General features: G+C 38.3%; 1 non-coding gene across 1 annotated transcript; it reads left to right on the top strand.

Moving 5' to 3' along the window:
• Positions 1-12,568: 12,568 nt before the first annotated feature.
• LOC148576599 (small nucleolar RNA R71) lies at positions 12,569-12,676 on the top strand. Its single transcript, XR_015904144.1, has one exon. It is a non-coding gene; the product is annotated as a small nucleolar RNA R71 (small nucleolar RNA).
• The last annotated feature ends 8,923 nt before the right edge of the window (positions 12,677-21,599 follow it).

Genomic DNA, 21,599 nt, shown 5'->3' on the forward strand with positions numbered 1-21,599 from the left:
TCCTCCACGACCTGTGTCCTTTCTGGTCTGAGCTTCCGACGCTTTTTTTGAATAAGTCGGGAGTCCGGGTATACTGCGAGTTTAAGGGACATCAGGTTGGCATCTATGCCAGGCATGTTGGAGGCTTTCCAGGCGAAGAGGTCGGAATTATTCCTTAATAGTTCAATGAGCTGTTCCTTCAAGTTTTTCTCCAGGTTAGTGCCGATATTTGTTGTTTTATCGGGGTGGTCTCCGATTTGTACTTCCTCTGCCTTGCCTCCAGGTTGGGGTCGCAATTCTTCTCGAGTTCGGACTCCTCCCAGTTCAATTGTGTTGACCTCTTTGCCCCCAGAACTGCCTTTTAAATTAAGGCTTTCATTGTAGAATTTACTTGCTAGCTTTTGGTCCCCTTAATAGTGGCAATTCCTTCCGCTGTGGGAAACTTCATACAAAGGTGGGGTGTCGAGACAATTGTTGCAAGTCAATTCAAGGTGGTCCGACCTACTAAGGCATTGTATGCCAAGGTTACATCAACCACAATATAAATGATGCTTAATGTCTTCGACCTTGCACCGTTTCTAAAGGTGGTGTATAAGGAGATATACCCAAGGGATCGGATTGGCATATCTCCTAATCCAAAGAGGTTGTCTGGATAGGCTTTTAGGTCTTTTTCTTCCAACCCAAGTTTGTCGAAGGCAGGTTTAAATAGGATGTCCGCAAAGCTACCCTGGTCTATCAAGGTTCTATAGAGGTTTGCATTCGCGAGAATCATTGTTATCACTACAGGATCATCATGCCCAGGTGTTATCCCTTGGGCGTCATCTTTAATGAACGAGATGGTAGGTAAGTCGGGTAGTCTATTTTCCTTCCTGACTTAGTATACCTCATTGAGATGCCTTTTTCGTGATGATTTTGACATTCCTTCTCCAGCAAACCCTCTATTGATCATGTGTATATGTCTCTTTGGGGTCTGAGGTGGACGCTCTTGTCGTCCTTCCTCGTCTTCCCTCCTTCTCTTCCTCGGGTTGCCTGATCTATCGACCAAGTACCTGTCTAGCCGGCCTTCTTTGGCGAGCTTTTCTATGACATTTTTCAAGTCGTAACATTCGTTGGTGGAATGTTTGTAGAGCTTACGGTACTCACAGTATTCTGTCTGACTTCCTGCCTTCTTGTGCTTGATTGGACGAGGAGGTGGGAGCTTCTCTGTGTGGCATATTTCCCTATAAATGTCCACTAAAGAGACTTTAAGGGGAGTGTAATTATGATATCTTCGAAGCTTTTCTGGGTTTGGTTCTTCCTTTTTTTGGGTTCTTTTTCCTTTTCTCGAGGTAGATAGGGCAGATTGGGTCGTGGGAAAGGTTCCCTCAGTCGGGAATTCTCCTCCATGTTAATGTACTTCTCTGCTCTTTCTTGGACTTCATTCAGAGAAACTGGGTGCCGCTTGGATATTGACTGAGAGAATGACTCTCTAAGGCCATTGACTAAGCCCTTGATCACAGCTTCAGTGGGTAGATTTTGAATCTCCAAGCATGCCTTGTTGAACCTTTCAATGTAATCTCAAAGGGTTTTTCTGACCTCTTGTTTAACTTCTAACAAGCTTGGGGTGTGTTTTTTTATCCTATTGAATGGAGAATCTGGTCAAAAACTTCCTTGCCAGGTCATCGAAGCTAGTTACCGACCTAAGGATAAGTTATCAAACCACTTCATTGCTGCTTTGCTCAAAGTGGTCAGGAAAGCTTTGCAACGGGTGGCGTCGGAGGCGTCAGCTAGGTACATCCGGCTTTTAAAGTTGATGAGATGATGTCTTGGATTGGTCATCCCGTCATAGAGATCCATATTGGGTTTTGAAGTTCCTAAGAACTTTAGCCCGCATAATCTCTTCTATGAATGGGTCTTCTCCACCTAGGGGGCTTTCTTCTCGATCTGTTTGATTACTTCGGTTTCGAAGGTAGGCCTCCAACATCAAGAGTTTTTTTTATAGCTCCCTTCGTCGTCTTACTTCTCTTTGTAGTTCCCGCTCTGCTTTCCGTTGTCGTTCAGCCTTGTGCTCCAGCTGTTCTAGTCGATTCCGTTGACCATGGACTAGGCCTAATATCTCTGCTGTTTGAGGAGGCTCCTCGTCTTCAAGATGGTAGATCTCCAAGTGGATTTTCCTTGAGTGGGGGTTTCCCGATGGCCTTTCCCCATGAGGACCATGTGTTTGGTGTGGTAGAGGGATTATTGATGAGCGGATAATTTATACCCTTTTTGGCATTGTTTTTACATAGTTTTTAGTATGTTTTAGTTACTTTTTATTATATTTTTATTAGTTTTTATTCAAAAATCACATTTCTGGACTTTACTATGAGTTTGTGTGTTTTTCTATGATTTCAGGTATTTTCTGGCTGAAATTGAGGGACCTGAGCAAAAATCTGATTCAGAGGCTGAAAAAAGACTGCAGATGCTGTTGGATTCTGACCCTCCTACACTCGAAGTAGATTTTCTGGAGCTACAGAAGCCCAATTGGCATACTATTAATTGCGTTGGAAATTAGAGATCATGAGCTTTCCAGAAATATATAATAGTCTATACTTTGCCCGAGATTTGATGGCCCAAACTGGCGTCCAAAGCCAGCCTAAAACTTTCTGGCGTAAAATGCCCAAACTGGCACCAGAGTTGGAGTTAAACGCCCAAACTGGCACCCAAGCTGGCGTTTAACTCCAAGAACAGCCTATGCATGTGAAAGCTTCAATGCTCAGCCCAAGCACACACCAAGTGGGCCCTGGAAGTGGATTTCTGCACTATCTGCACTTAGTTACTTATTTTCTATAATCCCTAGTAGCTAATTTAGTATAAATAGCACTTTTTACTATTGTATTCGCATACTTTATCATCACATCACGTTTTGGAGGCTGGCCTCACGGCCATGCCTAGACTTTTTTCACTTATGTATTTTCTACGGTGGAGTTTCTACACCCCATAGATTAAGGTGTGAAGCTCTGTTGTTCTTCATGAATTAATGCAAGTACTATTATTTTTCTATTCAATTCACGCCTACTTCTTCTCTAAGATACTCACTTGTACTTCAATCTGGAGAATGATATCATCCGTGACACTCATCATTATTCTCAATTTTATGAACGTGTGACTGACAACCACTTCCGTTCTATCTGAGCTCAACGTAGTCATTGGGCGACAACTTGAGTGCGTATCTCTTGGATATCTAATACACGGATCGAGTCCGTGAGATTAGTATCTTCGTGGTATAGGCTAGAACCAATTGGTAGCATTTTTGGGATCCGGAAAGTCTAAACCTTGTCTGTGGTATTCCGAGTAGGATCTGGGAAGGGATGATTGTGACGAGCTTCAAACCTACGAATGTTGGGCACAAGTGACAGTGTGCAAAAGGATCAATGGATCCTATTCCGACGCTAGCGGGAACCGACAGATGATTAGCCATGCGGTAGCTGTACCTGGTATTTTTTATCCGAGATGAGAAATATGACAGTTGATTAGCCATGCAGAAATCGTAGAGGACCATTTTCACTGAGAAGATCCTACAGCTTGCCATGGAAGGAAGTAACGCATGGTTGGAAGAAGACAATAGGAAAGCAGAGGTTCAGAAGCAACAAAGCATCTCCAGACGCTTATCTGAAATTCCCACCAATGAACTACATAAGTACCCTTATCTTATTTTATGTTTTATTTCTTTTAATTATCAAAACCTTATAACTATTTGAATCCGCCTGACTGAAATTTACAAGATGACCATAGCTTGCTTCAAGCCGACAATCTCCGTGGGATCGACCCTTGCTCACATAAGGTATTACTTGGACAACACAGTGCACTTGCTGGTTAGTTGTGCGGAGATGTGAAAAGTGTGAATCACGATTTCCCACACCAAGTTTTTGGCACCGTTATCGGGGATTGTTCGAGTTTGGACAACTGACGGTTCATCTTGTTGCTTAGATTAGGTAATTTTATTTTATGTTTTAGCTTTTTATTTTTATTTTCAAAAAATTCAAAAAAAAAAATAAAAAAATAATAATAATATAGTTTTCGAAAAATACAAAAAAATTAATAAAACCATAAAAACCAAAAATTTTATGTTTCTTGTTTGAGTCTAGTGTCAAATTTTAAGTTCGGTGTCATTTGCATCTTTTTAAATTTTCTTAAAATTTTCGAAAATTCATCATGTGTTCTTCATTGATCTTCAAATTGTTCTTGATGATTTTCCTTGTTTGATCTTTAATTTTTCTTGTTTTGTGCCTTTTCTTATTTTTCATATGCATTTTAGAATTATTAGTGTCTAAAGTTTAAAAATTTTTAAGTTTGGTGTCTTGCATGTCTTTATTTTCTTAAAATTTTTTAAAAAATATGTTCTTGATGTTCATCATGATCTTCAAAGTGTTCTTGGTGTTCATCTTAACATTCAAAGTGTTCTTGCATGCATTAGTTGTTTTGATCTTAATTTTTTATGTTTTGTTTCATTTTGATGTTTTTCTCTCTCCTTATTAAAAATTCAAAAATAAAAAATAATATATTTCCCTTATTTTACTCATAAATTTCGAAATTCTAGATTAATATAGCCAAATTTTTTTTAGTTTAGTTGTTTCTTATTAGTCAAGTCATAATTTCAAATTAAAAATTCTATCTTTTCAAATCTTTTTCAAAATGAAATCTTTTTCATTTTTCTTTCATGTTTTTCGAAAATTCTAAAATTAATTTTCAAAATCTTTTTCTTATTTTATTTCATATTTTCAAAATTATTGCTAACATTTAATGTTTTGAGTCAAAAAATTTTCAAGTTGTTACTTGCCTATTAAGAAAGGATCAATCTTTAAATTCTAGAATCATATCTTTTAGTTTCTTGTTAGTCAAGTAATCAACTTTATTTTCAAAAATCAAATCTTTTTAATTTCCTTTTCAAATCTTTTTCAAAATAGATTTCAATCATATCTTTTTCAAAATTTAATTTCAAAATCCTTTTCTAACTTCTTATCTTTTCAAAATTAATTTTCAAATCTTTTTCAATTAACTAATTGACTCTTTGTTTGTTTTACTATTTCTTATCTTTTTCAAAACCACCTAACCATTTTTCTCTCTCTCTAATTTTCGAAAACCACTAACAATTTTTTCAAAATTCTTTTTTTAACTAATTGTTTTAAATTCTAATTTTATTTTATTTTTTTAATAAATTCGAATTCTAACTCATAAATAAAATAAAAAATAAAAATATTTTCCTTCTCCCTCTTTTTAAAATTCGAAATTCTTCTCTCTCTCATCTCCTTCTATTTATTTTATTTAATTACTAACACTTCTATTCTGATTAAAATTCGAACCCTCTCCTTCTCTCTGTGTTCGAATTCTCTTCATTCTCTCTCTACCTCATTCTTCTACTCTTCTACTCACATAAAGAAATCTCTATATTGTGACATAGAGGATTCTTCTTCTTTTTCTGTTCTCTTCTTTTTCGTATGAGCAGAAACAGAGATAAAGACATTCTTGTTGAAACTGATCCTGAACCTGAAAGGACTCTGAAGAGGAAGCTAAGAGAAGCTAAAGCACAATACTCCAGAGAGGACCTGACAGAAATTTTTGAAAAAGAGGTAGACATGGCAGCCGAACCCAACAACAATAGTGGAGATGCAAGGAAGGTGCTTGGTGACTTTACTGCACCAACTTCCAACTTCAATGGAAGAAGTGAATTACATGGGAGAATCCTATGGAAACACTTACAATCTTTCATGGAGGAATCATCCTAATTTCTCATGGAAGGATCAACAGAAGCCTAATCAAAGCTTCAATAATAATAATGGTGGGAGAAATAGGTTTGGCAATAGCAAGCCTTCTCCATCACCTTCTGAACAACAGACAGAGAATTCTAAGCAGAGCCTCTCTGACTTAGTGGTGCACAAAATTGTGATCTCAGGCAACGGCAGCAAAAACTCTGTACGCACGTCTTAATAAATTGTTTTTCATTCACAACTTCGATACAACTAACCAGCAAGTGCACTGGGTCGTCCAAGTAATAAACCTTACGTGAGTAAGGGTCGATCCCACGGAGATTGTTGGTATGAAACAAGCTATGGTCACCTTGTAGATCTCAGTCAGGTGGATATAAAATAGTTATGGAGTTTTCAAAAATATATAATAAAATAAACAGAGAGTAAAGATAGAAATACTTATGTATATCATTGGTGAGAATTTCAGATAAAGGTATAGAGATGCGTTTGTTCCTCTGAACCTCTACTTTCCTGCTGTCTTCATCCAATCAGTCTTACTCCTTTCCATGGCTGGCTTTATGTAAGGACATCACCGTTGTCAATGGCTACTTTTTATCCTCTTTGGAAAATGGTCCAATGCACTGTCACTGCATGGCTAATCGTCTGGAGGCATCACCCTTGTCAATGGCTGCATCCCATCCTCTTGTGAAAATGGTCCAAATGCTCTGTCACAGCACAGCTAATCATCTGAGGTTCTCGATCATACTAGAATAGGATTCACCCTCCTTTTGCGTCTGTCACTACGCCCAGCACTCACGAGTTTGAAGTTCGTCACAGTCATTCAATCTCAGAGTCCTACTCGGAATACCACAGACAAGGTTTAGACTTTCCGGACTCTCATGAATGCCGCCATCAATCTAGCTTATACCACGAAGATTCTGATTAAGAGATCCAAGAGATACTCATTCAATCTAAGGTAGAACGGAAGTGGTTGTCAGGCACGCGTTCGTGGGGGAATGATGATGATTGTCATGTTCATCACATTCAGGTTGAAGTGCGAATGAATATCTTAGAAGCGGAATAAGTTGAATTGAATAGAAAACAGTAGTACTTTGCATTAATCTTTGAGGAACAGCAGAGCTCCACACCTTAATCTATGGAGTGCAGAAACTCTACCGTATGAAAATACATAAGTGATAATGGTCCAGGCATGGCCGAATGGCCAGCCCCCATGAAAGTCTAAGTAGAATAAAACTGATCAAAGATGTCTAATACAATAGTAAAAAGTCCTATTTATACTAAACTAGTTACTAGGGTTTACAGAAGTAAGTAATTGATGCATAAATCCACTTCCGGGGCCCACTTGGTGTGTGCTTGGGCTGAGCTTGAATGTTACACGTGTAGAGGTCAATCTTGGAGTTGAACGCCAGTTTGTAACGTATTTCTGGCGTTCAACTCTGGCTTGTGACGTGTTTCTGGCGTTTAACTCCAGACAGCAGCGTAGAACTGGCGTTCAACGCCCTTTTACGTCATCTAAACTCGGCCAAAGTATGGACTATTATATATTGCTGGAAAGCCCTGGATGTCTACTTTCCAACGCAATTAAAAGCGCGCCATTTTGAGTTCTGTAGCTCCAAAAAATCCACTTTGAGTGCAGGGAGGTCAGAATCCAACAGCATCAGCAGTCCTTCTTCAACCTCTGAATCTGATTTTTGCTCAAGTCCCTCAATTTCAGCCAGAAAACACCTGAATTCATAGAAAAACACACAAACTCATAGTAAAGTCCAGAAATGTGAATTTAACATAAAAACTAATGAAAACATCCCTAAAAGTAACTAGATTCTACTAAAAACATACTAAAAACAATGCCAAAAAGCGTATAAATTATTCGCTCATCACAACACCAAACTTAAATTGTTGCTTGTCCCCAAGTAACTGAAAATAAAATAGGATAAAAAGAAGAGAATATACTATAAATTCCAAACTATCAATGAAACATAGCTCCAATCAGATGAGCGGGACTTGTAGCTTTTTGCCTCTTGAATAGTTTTGGCATCTCACTTTATCCATTGAGGTTCAGAATGATTGGCATCTATAGGAACTCAGAGTTCAGATAGTGTTATTGATTCTCCTAGTTCAGTATGTTGATTCTTGAACACAGCTACTTTATGAGTCTTGGCCATGGCCCTAAGCACTTTGTTTTCCAGTATTACCACCGGATACATAAATGCCACAGATACATAACTGGGTGAACCTTTTTCAGATTGTGACTCAGCTTTGCTAAACTCCCCAATTAGAGGTGTCCAGGGTTCTTAAGCACACTCTTTTTTTGCTTTGGACCTTGACTTTAACTGCTCAGTCTCAAGTTTTCACTTGACACCTTCACGCCACAAGCACATGGTTAGGACAGCTTGGTTTAGCCGCTTAGGCCAGGATTTTATTCCTTTAGGCCCTCCTATCGACTGACGCTCAAAGCCTTGGGATCCTTTTTATTTACCCTTGCCTTTTGGTTTTATGGGTTACTGACTTTTTGCTCTTGCCTCTTGGTTTTAAGAGCTTTTGGCTTTTTCTGCTTGCTTTTTCTCTCTTTTTTCTCTCTTTTTTTTCGCTATTTTTTTCTGCAAGCTTTTGTATTCACTGCTTTTTCTTGCTTCAAGAATCATTTTTATGATTTTTCAGATTATCAAATAACATGTCTCCTTGTCATCATTCTTTCAAGAGCCAACATATTTAACATTCATGAACAACAACTTCAAAAGACATATGCACTGTTCAAGCATTCATTCAGAAAACAAGAAGCATTGTCACCACATCAAAATAATTAAACTAAGTTCAAAGATAAATTCGAAACTCATGTACTTCTTGTTCTTTTGAATTAAAACATTTTTCATTTAAGAGAGGTGATGGATTCATAGGACATTCATAACTTTAAGACATAGTTACTAATTACTAATGATCATGTAATAAGACACAAACTTAGATAAGCACTTAACATAGAGAACGAAAAATAGAGAATGTAAGAACAAGGAATGAGTCCACCTTAGTGATGGTGGCGTTTCCTTCTTGAGGAACCAATGATGTTTTTGAGCTCTTCTATGTCTCTTCCTTGTCTTTGTTGCTCCTCCCTCATTGCTTTTTGATCTTCTCTAATTTCATGAAGGATGATAGAGTGCTCTTGATGTTCCACCCTTAATTGTCCCATGTTGGAACTTAATTCTCCTAGGGAGGTGTTGATTTGCTCCCAATAGTTTTGTGGAGGAAGATGCATTTGAGGCATCTCCGGGATCTCATGGTGATGAGCTTCATGCATCTCTTGAGATCCATGAATGGGCTCTCTTACTTGCTCCATCCTTTTCTTAGTGATGGGCTTCTTTTCCTCAATGGGAATGTCTCCTTCTATGGAAGCTCCAGCTAAGTAACATAGATGGCAAATAAGATGAGGAAAAGCTAGCCTTGCCCAGGGAGAGGACTTTTCGGCTATTTTGTAGAGTTCAAGGGAGATGACTTCATGAACTTCTACTTCCTCTCCAATCATGATGCTATGAATCATAATGGCCCGATCCACAGTAACTTCAGATCGGTTGCTAGTGGGGATGATGGAGCGTTGGATGAACTCTAATCATCCTCTAGCTACAGGCTTGAGGACCAATCTTCTTAGTTGAACCGGCTTGCCTTTGGAGTCAATCTTCCATTGAGCTCCTTCCACACATATGTCCATGAGGACTTGGTCCAACCTTTGATTAAAGTTGACCCTTCTAGTGTAGGGGCGTGCATCTCCTTGCATCATAGGCAAGTTGAATGCCAACCTCACATTTTCCGGACTCAAATCTAAGTATTTTCCCCGAACCATTGTAATATAATTCTTTGGATTCGGGTTCTTACTTTGATCATGGTTCTTAGTGATCCATGCATTGGCATAGAACTCTTGAACCATTAGGATGCCGACTTGTTGGATGGGGTTTGTTAGAACTTCCCAACCTCTTCTTTGGATTTCATGTCGGATCTCCGGATACTCATTTCTCTTGAGCTTGAAAGGGACCTCGGGGATCACTTTCTTCTTGGCCACAACATCATAGAAGTGGTCTTGATGAGCTTTGGAGATGAACCTTTCCATCTCCCATGACTCGGAGGTGGAAGCTTTTGTCTTTCCTTTCCCTTTTCTAGAGGATTCTCCGGTCTTAGGTGCCATCAATGGTAATGGAAAAACAAAAAGCTTATGCTTTTACCACACCAAACTTAGAATATTACTCGCCCTCGAGCAAGAGAAGAAAGAATAGATGAAGAAGAAGAAGAAGAAAATATGAAGGAGAGGAGGAAAAGGTGTATTCGGCCAAGAAGAGAAGAGAGGGTTGTGTTGTGTGAAAATGAGGAAGAATGGAGGGCTTATATAGGGAAGGGAGGGGGGGTAAGGTTCGGCCATAAGGGTGGGTTTTGGGTGGGAAATTGATTTTGAATTTTGAAGGTAGGTGGGGTTTATGAGGTAGGTTTATGGGGAAGAGTGGATGGATGTGAGTGGTGAAGTAGTGATAGGGAAGAGAGATTGAGGTGATTGGTGAAGAGTTTTGGGGAAGAGTGTTTATGGGATTGTGTGAAAGAGGGGTGAGAAGAAGTGAGTGGAGGTAGGTGGGGATCCTGTGGGGTTCACAGATCCTGAGGTGATCCTGTGGGGTCCACAGATCCTGAGGTGTTCAAGGATTTATAACCTTGCACCAAATTAGGCATGCAATATACCCTTGCACACAACTCTGGGCGTTCAACGCCAGATTGGTGCTTGTTCTGAGCGTTGAACGCCCATTTGTTGCCCATTTCTGGCGTTGAACGCCAAAACTATGCTTGTTCTGGGCGTTCAGCGCCAGCTCTTCTCCAGGGTGCAATTCTGGCGCTCAAACGCCCAGATGCTGCCCATTTTGGGCGTTCAGCGCCAGAACCATGCTCTGTTCTGGCGTTGAACGCCAGCCAAATGCTTCTTACTGGCGTTTAAACGCCAGTAAGGTCTTCCTCCAGGGTGTGATTTTTTTTCTGCTGTTTTTTATTCCGTTTTCAATTTTTATATTTATTTTGTGACTCCACATGATCATGGACCTAATAAAACATGAAAAACAATGAAAATAAAAATTAGATAAATAAAAATTGGGTTGCCTCCCAACAAGCGCTTCTTTAATGTCAATAGCTTGACAGTAGGCTCTCATGGAGCCTCACAGATGTTCAGAGCATTGTTGAAACTCCCCAACACCAAACTTAGAGTTTGGATATGGGAGTTCAACACCAAACTTAGAGTTTGGTTGTGGCCTCCCAACACCAAACTTAGAGTTTGACTGTGGGGGCTCTGGTTGACTCTGTTTTGAGAGAAGCTTACTGTGCCTCTTTTCCATGTTTACAGAAGGATGTCCTTGAGTTTTAAACTCAAAGGAGTCCCCATTCAATTGAAGGACTAATTTGCCTCTGTCAACATCAATCACAGCTCTTGCTGTGGCTAGGAAGGGTCTTCCAAGGATGATGGATTCATCCTCATCCTTCCCAGTATATACGACTATGAAATCAGCAGGGATGTAAAGGCCTTCAACCTTTACTAACACGTCCTCTACTTGTCCATAAGCCTGTTTTCTTGAATTGTCTGCCATCTCTAATGATATTTTAGCAGCTTGCACCCCAAAGATTCCCAGTTTCTCTATTACAGAGAGGGGCATGAGGTTTATCCCTGAACCAAGGTCACACAGAGCCTTCTCAAAGGTCATGGTGCCTATGGTACAAGGTAACAGGAACTTTCCAGGATCCTGTTTCTTCTGAGGCAATCTCAGTTGATCCAATGCATTTAGTTTATTGGTGAACAAGGGAGGTTCATCTTTCCAAGTCTCAATACCAAATAAATTGGTATTCAGCTTCATGATTGCACCAAGGAACTTGGCAACTTGCTCTTCAGTAACATCTTCATTCTCTTCAGAAGAAGAATACTCATCAGAGCTCATGAATGGCATAAGGAGGTTCAATGGAATCTCTATGGTCTCTAGATGAGTCTCAGATTCCTTTGGTTCCTCAGAGGGAAGCTCCTTATTGATCACTGGACGTCCCAGGAGGTCTTCCTCCTTGGGATTCATGTCCTTCTCCTCTCTTGTGGGTTCGGCCATGATGGTTAATTCAATGGCCTTGCACTCTCCTTTTGGATTTTCTTCTGTATTGCCTGGGAGAGTACTAGGAGGGATTTCAGTGATCCTTTTACTCAGCTGGCCTACTTGTGCCTCCAAATTTTTAATTGAGGACCTTGTTTCATTCATGAAACTTACAGTGGCCTTAGATAGATCAGAGACTAAGTTTGCTAAATTAGAAGTATTTTGTTCAGAGTTCTCTGTCTGTTGCTGAGTGGATGATGGAAAAGGCTTGCTATTGCTAAACCTGTTTCTTCTACCATTATTAAAGCCTTGTTGAGGCTTTTGATCCTTCCATGAGAGATTTGGGTGATTTCTCCATGAGGGATTATAGGTGTTTCCATATGGTTCACCCATGTAATTCACCTCTGCTATTGCAGGGTTCTCAGGATCATAAGCTTCTTCTTCATAAGAAGCCTCTTGAGTACTGTTGGGTGCAGCTTGCATTCCATTCAGACTCTGAGAAATCATATTGACTTGCTGAGTCAATATTTTATTCTGAGCCAATATGGCATTCAGAGTATCAATTTCAAGAACTCCCTTCTTCTGAGGCGTCCCATTGCTCACAGGATTCCTCTCAGAAGTGTACATGAACTGGTTATTAGCAACCATATCAATGAGTTCTTGAGCTTCTGCAGGCGTTTTCTTTAGGTGAATAGATCCACCTGCAGAAGTATCCAATGACATCTTAGCTAATTCAGACAGACCATCGTAGAATATATCCAGGATGGTCCATTCTGAAAGCATGTCAGAAGGATACTTTTTGGTCAGTTGCTTGTATCTCTCCCAAGCTTCATAGAGGGATTCACCTTCTTCCTGTCTGAAGGTTTGAACATCCACTCTAAGCTTGCTCAGCTTTTGAGGAGGAAAGAACTTGGCTAAGAAAGCTGTGACCAGCTTATCCCAAGAGTTCAGGCTATCTTTGGGTTGAGAGTCCAACCACACTCTAGCTCTGTCTCTTACAGCAAAAGGGAAAAGTATGAGCCTGTAGACTTCAGGATCTACTCCATTAGTCTTAACAGTATCACAGATCTGCAAAAATTCAGTTAAGAACTGAAAAGGATCTTCAGATGGAAGTCCATGAAACTTGCAGTTTTGCTACATCAGAGAAACTAATTAAGGTTTCAGCTCAAAATTGTTTGCTCCAATGGTAGGGATGGAGATGCTTCTTCCATGTAAATTGGAATTAGGTGCAGTAAAGTCACCAAGCATCCTCCTTGCATTATTATTATTTTCGGCTGCCATCTCCTCTTCTTGTTCGAAAATTTCTGAAAGGTGCTTGCTGGATTGTTGTAATTTAGCTTCTCTTAGTTTCCTCTTCAGAGTCCTTTCAGGTTCTGGATTTGCTTCAATAAGAATATTCTTGTCCTTGCTCCTGCTCATATGAAAAAGAGGGACAGAAAAACAATAATAATAGGGGTCCTTTTTACCACAGTATAGAGGTCCCTGTGTGAGTAGAAGAAAAGAATAAGAAAAGAATGTAATGTAAAGAAAGAAACACAAGGGTGAGGAGAGCAGAGATGTGAGATGAAGAGAAGTGTTAGTAGATGAATAAATGAATAGAATGAGATGAGAGAGAAAGGGGATTTTCGAAAATAATTTTTGAAAAAGAGTTAGTGATTTTCGAAAATAGTTTTTGAAAAAGGTTAGTAATTAAAATAATTAGTTAATTAAAAAGAAATTTTGAAAAAAGAGGGAGATATTTTCGAAAATTAGAGAGAGAGGGTTAGTTAGGTAGTTTTGAAAAAGATAAGAGACAAACAAAAAGTTAGTTAGTTAGTTGAAACAAATTTTGAAAAGATAAGAAGATAAGAAGTTAGAAAAGATATTTTGAAATCAAATTTTTGAAAAAGATATGATTTTGAAAAAGATAAGATAAAAAGATATTTTTGAAAAGATATGATTGAAATTAGTTTTGAAAAAGATTTGATTTTTAAAATCATAATTAATGACTTGATTCACAAGAAATCACAAAATATGATTCTAGAATTTAAAGTTTGAATCTTTCTTAACAAGTAAGTAACAAACTTGAAATTTTTGAATCAAAACATTAATTGATGATGTTATTTTCGAAAATTAGGAGATAAAGATAAGAAAAATATTTTTGAAAAATATTTTTAAAAATTTTCGAAAATAGATAAGAAAAATGAAAAAGATTTGATTTTTGAAAAAGATTTTGAAAAGATAAGATTTTTAAATTGAAAATTTGATTTGACTCATAAAAACAACTAGATTTTAAAAATTTTTGAAAAAGTCAATTCTAATTTTTGAAATTTTGAGAGAGAAAAAGGGGAAGATATTTTTTTTTTTTTTTGAATTTTTATGATGAGAGAGAAAAAAATTAAAACATCATTTTCATATTTTTCTCTTTTCTTTTTGGATCAAAACAAGGAATGCATGCAAGAACACTATGAATGTCAAGATGAATACCAAGAACACTTTGAAGATCATGATGAACATCAAGAACTTATTTTTGAAAAATTTTTAATGCAAAGAAAACATGCAAGACACCAAACTTAGAAATCTTTAATGCTTAGACTCTATGGATGCAAAAATGCACATGAGAAACAAGAAAATACACAAAACAAGAAAACATCAAGATCAAACAAGAAGACTTACGAAGAACAACTTGAAGATCATGAAGAACACTATGAATGCATGATTTTTTTTCGAAAAATGCAAAATGAATATGCAATTGACACCAAACTTGAAATTGACTCAAGACTCAAACAAGAAACACAAAATATTTTTGATTTTTTTTATTTTATGATTTTTTTGGATTTTTCAAAAATTATATGAAAAAGAAAAATAAGGATTCCAAAATTTTTAATATGAATTCCAGGAATCGTGTACTCTTAGTCTAAAACTTTAATCTGAGGGTTAGGCATGGCTTAATAGCCAGCCAAGCTTTAGTATGTAACTCAGACATGCCACATCTGACATTCCAATTAACTTGCCTCTATGCTGATGGTTGGAAGCCCCTATCCAAAAGAATTAGACATGGCTTTACAGCCAGCCAGGCTTCAACATGTTTCATGAAACACTAGAATTCATTCTTAAAAAATTTTAGAATAATTTTTGAAAACAGATGAGAAATTTTTTGAAAGACTTTTGAAAAAAAAATTTTTTTTTTGAAAACTTTTTGAAAACAAAATAAGAAGAAAATTACCTAATTTGAGCAACAAGATGAACCGTCAGTTGTCCAAACTCGAACAATCCCCGGCAACGGCGCCAAAAACTTGGTGCACGAAATTGTGATCTCAGGCAACGGCAGCAAAAACTCTGTACGCACGTCTTAATAAATTGTTTTTCATTCACAACTTCGATACAACTAACCAGCAAGTGCACTGGGTCGTCCAAGTAATAAACCTTACGTGAGTAAGGGTCGATCCCACGGAGATTGTTGGTATGAAGCAAGCTATGGTCACCTTGTAGATCTCAGTCAGGCGGATATCAAATAGTTATGGAGTTTTCAAAAATATATAATAAAATAAACAGAGAGTAAAGATAGAAATACTTATGTATATCATTGGTGAGAATTTCAGATAAAGGTATAGAGAGGCGTTTGTTCCTCTGAACCTCTGCTTTCCTGCTGTCTTCATCCAATCAGTCTTACTCCTTTCCATGGCTGGCTTTATGTAAGGCCATCACCGTTGTCAATGGCTACTTTTTATCCTCTCTGAAAAATGGTCCGATGCACTGTCACTGCATGGCTAATCGTCTGGAGGCATCACCCTTGTCAATGGCTGCATCCCATCCTCTTGTGAAAATGGTCCAAATGCTCTGTCACAGCACGGCTAATCATCTGAGGTTCTCGATCATACTGGAATAGGATTCACCCTCCTTTTGCGTCTGTCACTACGCCCAGCACTCACGAGTTTGAAGTTCGTCACAGTCATTCAATCTCAGAGTCCTACTCGGAATACCACAGACAAGGTTTAGACTTTCCGGACTCTCATGAATGCCGCCATCAATCTAGCTTATACCACGAAGATTCTGATTAAGAGATCCAAGAGATACTCATTCAATCTAAGGTAGAACGGAAGTGGTTGTCAGGCACGCGTTCGTGGGGGAATGATGATGATTGTCACGTTCATCACATTCAGGTTGAAGTGCGAATGAATATCTTAGAAGCGGAATAAGTTGAATTGAATAGAAAAACAGTAGTACTTTGCATTAATCTTTGAGGAACAGCAGAGCTCCACACCTTAATCTATGGAGTGCAGAAACTCTACCGTATGAAAATACATAAGTGATAATGGTCCAGGCATGTCCAAATGGCCAGCCCCCATGAAAGTCTAAGATAGCATAAAACTGATCAAAGATGTCTAATACAATAGTAAAAAGTCCTATTTATACTAAACTAGTTACTAGGGTTTACAGAAGTAAGTAATTGATGCATAAATCCACTTCCGGGGCCCACTTGGTGTGTGCTTGGGCTGAGCTTGAATTTTACACGTGTAGAGGTCAATCTTGGAGTTGAACGCCAGTTTGTAACGTATTTCTGGCGTTCAACTCTGGCTTGTGACGTGTTTCTGACGTTTAACTCCAGACAGCAGCGTAGAACTGGCGTTCAACGCCCTTTTACGTCGTCTAAACTCGGCCAAAGTATGGACTATTATATATTTCTGGAAAGCCCTGGATGTCTACTTTCCAACGCAATTAAAAGCGCGCCATTTTGAGTTCTGTAGCTCCAAAAAATCCACTTTGAGTACAGGGAGGTCAGAATCCAACAGCATCAGCAGTCCTTCTTCAACCTCTGAATCTGATTTTTGCTCAAGTCCCTCAATTTCAGCCAGAAAATACCTGAAATTACAGAAAAACACACAAACTCATAGTAAAGTCCAGAAATGTGAATTTAACATAAAAACTAATGAAAACATCCCTAAAAGTAACTAGATTCTACTAAAAACATACTAAAAACAATGCCAAAAAGCGTATAAATTATCCGCTCATCACAACACCAAACTTAAATTGTTGCTTGTCCCCAAGTAACTGAAAATAAAATAGGATAAAAAGAAGAGAATATACTATAAATTCCAAACTATCAATGAAACATAGCTCCAATCAGATGAGCGGGACTTGTAGCTTTTTGCCTCTTGAATAGTTTTAGCATCTCACTTTATCCATTGAGGTTTAGAATGATTGGCATCTATAGGAACTCAGAGTTCAGATAGTGTTATTGATTCTCCTAGTTCAGTATGTTGATTCTTGAACACAGCTACTTTATGAGTCTTGGCCGTGGCCCTAAGAACTTTGTTTTCCAGTATTACCACCGGATACATAAATGCCACAGACACATAACTGGGTGAACCTTTTCAGATTGTGACTCAGCTTTGCTAAAGTCTCCAATTAGAGGTGTCCAGGGTTCTTAAGCACACTTTTTTTTTGCTTTGGACCTTGACTTTAACCGCTCAGTCTCATGTTTTCACTTGACACCTTCACGCCACAAGCACATGGTTAGGGACAGCTTGGTTTAGCCGCTTAGGCCAAGATTTTATTCCTTTAGGCCCTCCTATCCACTGATGCTCAAAGCCTTAGGATCCTTTTTATTTACCCTTGCCTTTTGGTTTTAAGGGTTACTGGCTTTTTGCTCTTGCCTCTTGGTTTTAAGAGCTTTTGGCTTTTTCTGCTTGCTTTTTCTCTCTTTTTTCTCTCTTTTTTTTTCGCTATTTTTTTCTGCAAGCTTTTGTATTCACTGCTTTTTCTTGCTTCAAGAATCATTTTTATGATTTTTCAGATTATCAAATAACATGTCTCCTTGTCATCATTCTTTCAAGAGCCAATATATTTAACATTCATGAACAACAACTTCAAAAGACATATGCACTGTTCAAGCATTCATTCAGAAAACAAGAAGCATTGTCACCACATCAAAATAATTAAACTAAGTTCAAAGATAAATATACCCAACATGGCCATAAATAATTAAACTAAGCAAGGCCATAAATATACCCAACATGGCCGAACCTGGAGAGGAAGAAAAGGTAGTGATTTCCAGTGAGGAAGACCTCTATGGACGTCCACTGACCACTAAAGAGTTCCCTATTGAGGAACCAAAGGAATCTGAGGCTCATATAGAGACCATAGAGAGTCCACTGAACTTACCGTTGCCATTTATGAGCTCTGATGAGTATTCTTCCTTTGAAGAGGATGAAGACATTATTGAAGAGCAAGTTGCTCAATATCTAGGAGCAATCATGAAGCTGAATGCCAAGCTATTTGGTAATGAGACTTGAGAGGATGAACCTCCATTGCTCATTAATGAACTGAATACTTTGGGGCAACAGAAATTACCTCAGAAGAAACCGGATCCCAAAAAATTCTTAATACCCTGTATCATAGGCACTATGACCTTTAAGAAGGCTTTGTGTGACCTTGGGTCAAGTATAAACCTCATGCCACTCTTTGTAATGGAGAACGTAGGGATCTTTGAGGTACAAGCTGCAAGAATCTCACTAGAGATGGCAGACAATTCAAGGAAACAGGCTTATGGACTTGTAGAGGATGTCTTAGTGAAGGTTGAAGGCTTTTACATCCCTGCTAACTTCATAATCCTAGACACTGGAAAGGATGAAGATGAATCCATCATCCTTGGAAGATCCTTCCTAGCTACAGCAAGAGCTGTGATTGATGTGAACAGAGGAGAGTTAGTCCTGAAACTGAATGAGGACTACCTTGTGTTTAAGGCTCAAGGATCTTCTTCTGTAACCATGGAGAGGAAGAATGAAAATCTTCTCTCAGTACAGAGTCAAACAGAGCCCCCACACTCAACTTCTAAGTTTGGTGTTGGGAGGCCACCATTAAGCTCTGAGTCTCTGTGAAGCCCTCTAATAGCTCACTGTCAAGCTATTGACATTAAAGAAGCGCTTATTGGGAGGCAACCCAATGTTATTTAATTATATTTATTTTAGAAATTTGTTTTCCATTGTTATTTTATGTTTTCTTTAGGTTGATGATCATGTGAAGTCATAAAAACAGTTGCAGAAATAAAGCAAAATAAAAAACAGCACACTCTGAAGGACAGGCTTACTGGCGTTTAAACGCCAGTAAGGATAGCATTCTGGGCATTTAACGCCAGAAATGGCAGCATTCTGGGCGTTCAGAAAAATGCTCAGTAAAGGAGGAATCCTGGCGTTTAACGCCAGCCAAGGTATCTTTTCAATTCCTTCCAAAATGCTTTCAAAACTTACATATCTTTTCAAATTCTTTTCATCTCTTTTTAATTTCTCTTGCATACATTAATAAGTTTTCAAAATTAATTGCATCATTCTTCTTCTACTCCCTTCTATCTTATTTTGCTCGAGGACGAGCAAACCTTCTAAGTTTGGTGTGGAAAAAGCTCTGCTGTTTGTTTTTCATAACCATTAATGACACCTAAGGCCGGAGAAACCTCTAGGAAGAGAAAAGAGAAGGCAGTTGCTTCCAACTCTGAGTCATGGGAGATGGAGAGATTCATCTCAAAAGCCCATCACTAGAAATAGAATGGAGCAAACAAGAGAGCCCACTCATGGACCTCAACAAGAGCACTCCATTATCCTCCATAAAACTAGAGAGGACCAAAAGGCCATGAGAGAGGAGCAACAAAGGCAAGGAAGAGATATTGAGGGGCTAAATCACTCCATGGGATCTTCAAGAAGAAGAACTATCCGCCATCACTAAGGTGGACCCGTTCCTTAATTTCCTTGTTCTTATTTTTCTGTTTTTCAAATTCTATGCTTTATGTTTTGTCTATGTTTGTGTCTTTATTACATGATCATTAGTGTCTAGTGTCTATGTCTTAAAGCTATGAATGTCCTATGAATCTTTCACCTTTCTTAAATGAAAAATGTTTTAATTGCAAAAGAAAAAGAAGTACATGAATTTCGAATTCTATCTTGAAAATAATCTAATTATTTTGATGTGGTGGCAATACTTTTTGTTTTCTGAATGAATGCTTGAACATTGCATATTTTTGAAGTTGTTATTTATGAATGTTAAAATTGTTGGCTCTTGAAAGAATAATGAAAAAGGAGAAATATTATTTGATAATATGAAAATCATAAAAATGATTCTTGAAGCAAGAAAAAACAGTGAAAAATAAAGGCTTGCAAAAAAAAAAAAAAGAAAAAAAAAGAGAAGAAAAAGAAAGAAAAAGAAAAAGCAAGCAGAAAAAGCCAATAGCCCTTTAAACTAAAAGGCAAGGGTAAAAAGGATCCAAGGCTTTGAGCATTAATGGATAGGAGGGCCCAAAGGAATAAAATCCTGGCCTAAGCGGCTAAATCAAGCTGTCCCTAACCATGTGCTTGTGGCGTGAAGGTGTCAAGTGAAGAGCTTGAGACTGAGCAGTTAAAGTCGTGGTCCAAAGCAAAAAAAGAGTGTGCTTAAGAGCTTTGGGCACCTCTAACTGGGGACTCTAGCAAAGCTGAGTCACAATCTGAAAAGGATCACCCAGTTATGTGTCTGTGGCATTTATGTATTCGGTGGTAATACTGGAAAACAAAATGCTTAGGGCCAAGGCCAAGACTCATAAAGTAGCTGTGCTCAAGAATCAACATATTGAACTAGGAGAATCAATAACACTATCAGAATTCTGAGTTCCTATGGAAGCCAATCATTCTGAACTTCAAAGGAAAAAGTGAGATGCCAAAACTGTTCAGAAGCAAAAAGCTACTAGCCCCGCTCATCTAATTGGAACTGAGCTTCATTGATATTTGAAATTTATTGTATTTTCTCTTCTTTTTATCCTATTTTATTTTTAGTTGCTTGGGGACAAGCACCAATTTAAGTTTGGTGTTGTGATGAGTGGATAATTTATACCCTTTTGGCATTGTTTTTACATAGTTTTTAGTATGTTTTAGTTACTTTTTATTATATTTTTATTATTTTTTATTCAAAAATCACATTTCTAGACTTTACTATGAGTTTGTGTGTTTTTCTGCGATTTCAGGTATTTTCTGGCTGAAATTGAGGGACCTGAGCAAAAATCTGATTCAGAGGCTGAAAAAGGACTGCAGATGCTGTTGGATTCTGACCCTCCTGCACGCGAAGTAGATTTTCTGGAGCTATAGAAGCCCAATTGGCATACTATCAATTGCGTTGGAAATTAGACATCATGGACTTTCCAGAAATATATAATAGTCTATACTTTGCCCGATATTTGATGGTCCAAACTGGCGTTCAAAGCCAGCCTAAAACTTTCTAGTGTAAAACGCCCAAACTGGCACCAGAATTGGAGTTAAACGCCCAAACTGGCACCCAAGCTGGCGTTTAACTCCAAGAACAGCCTATGCATATGAAAGCTTCAATGCTCAGCCCAAGCACACACCAAGTGGGCCCCGGAAGTGGATTTTTGCACTATCTACACTTAGTTACTTATTTTCTGTAATCCCTAGTAGCTAGTTTAGTATAAATAGCACTTTTTACTATTGTATTTGCATACTTTATCATCACATCACGTTTTGGAGGCTGGCCTCACGGCCATGCCTAGACTTTTTTCACTTATGTATTTTCTACGGTGGAGTTTCTACACCCCATAGATTAAGGTGTGAAGCTTTGTTGTTCTTCATGAATTAATGCAAGTACTATTGTTTTTCTATTCAATTCACGCCTATTTCTTCTCTAAGATACTCACTCGTACTTCAATCTGGAGAATAATATGATCCGTGACACTTATCATTATTCTCAATTCTATGAACGTGTGACTGACAACCACTTCCGTTCTATCTGAGCTCAACGTAGTCATTGGGCGACAACTTGAGTGCGTATCTCTTGGATATCTAATACACGGATC

Source organism: Arachis ipaensis, chromosome B1, assembly GCF_059453495.1.
Source record: "Arachis ipaensis isolate K30076 ecotype BB chromosome B1, ASM5945349v1, whole genome shotgun sequence".
Lineage (NCBI taxonomy): Eukaryota > Viridiplantae > Streptophyta > Magnoliopsida > Fabales > Fabaceae > Arachis > Arachis ipaensis.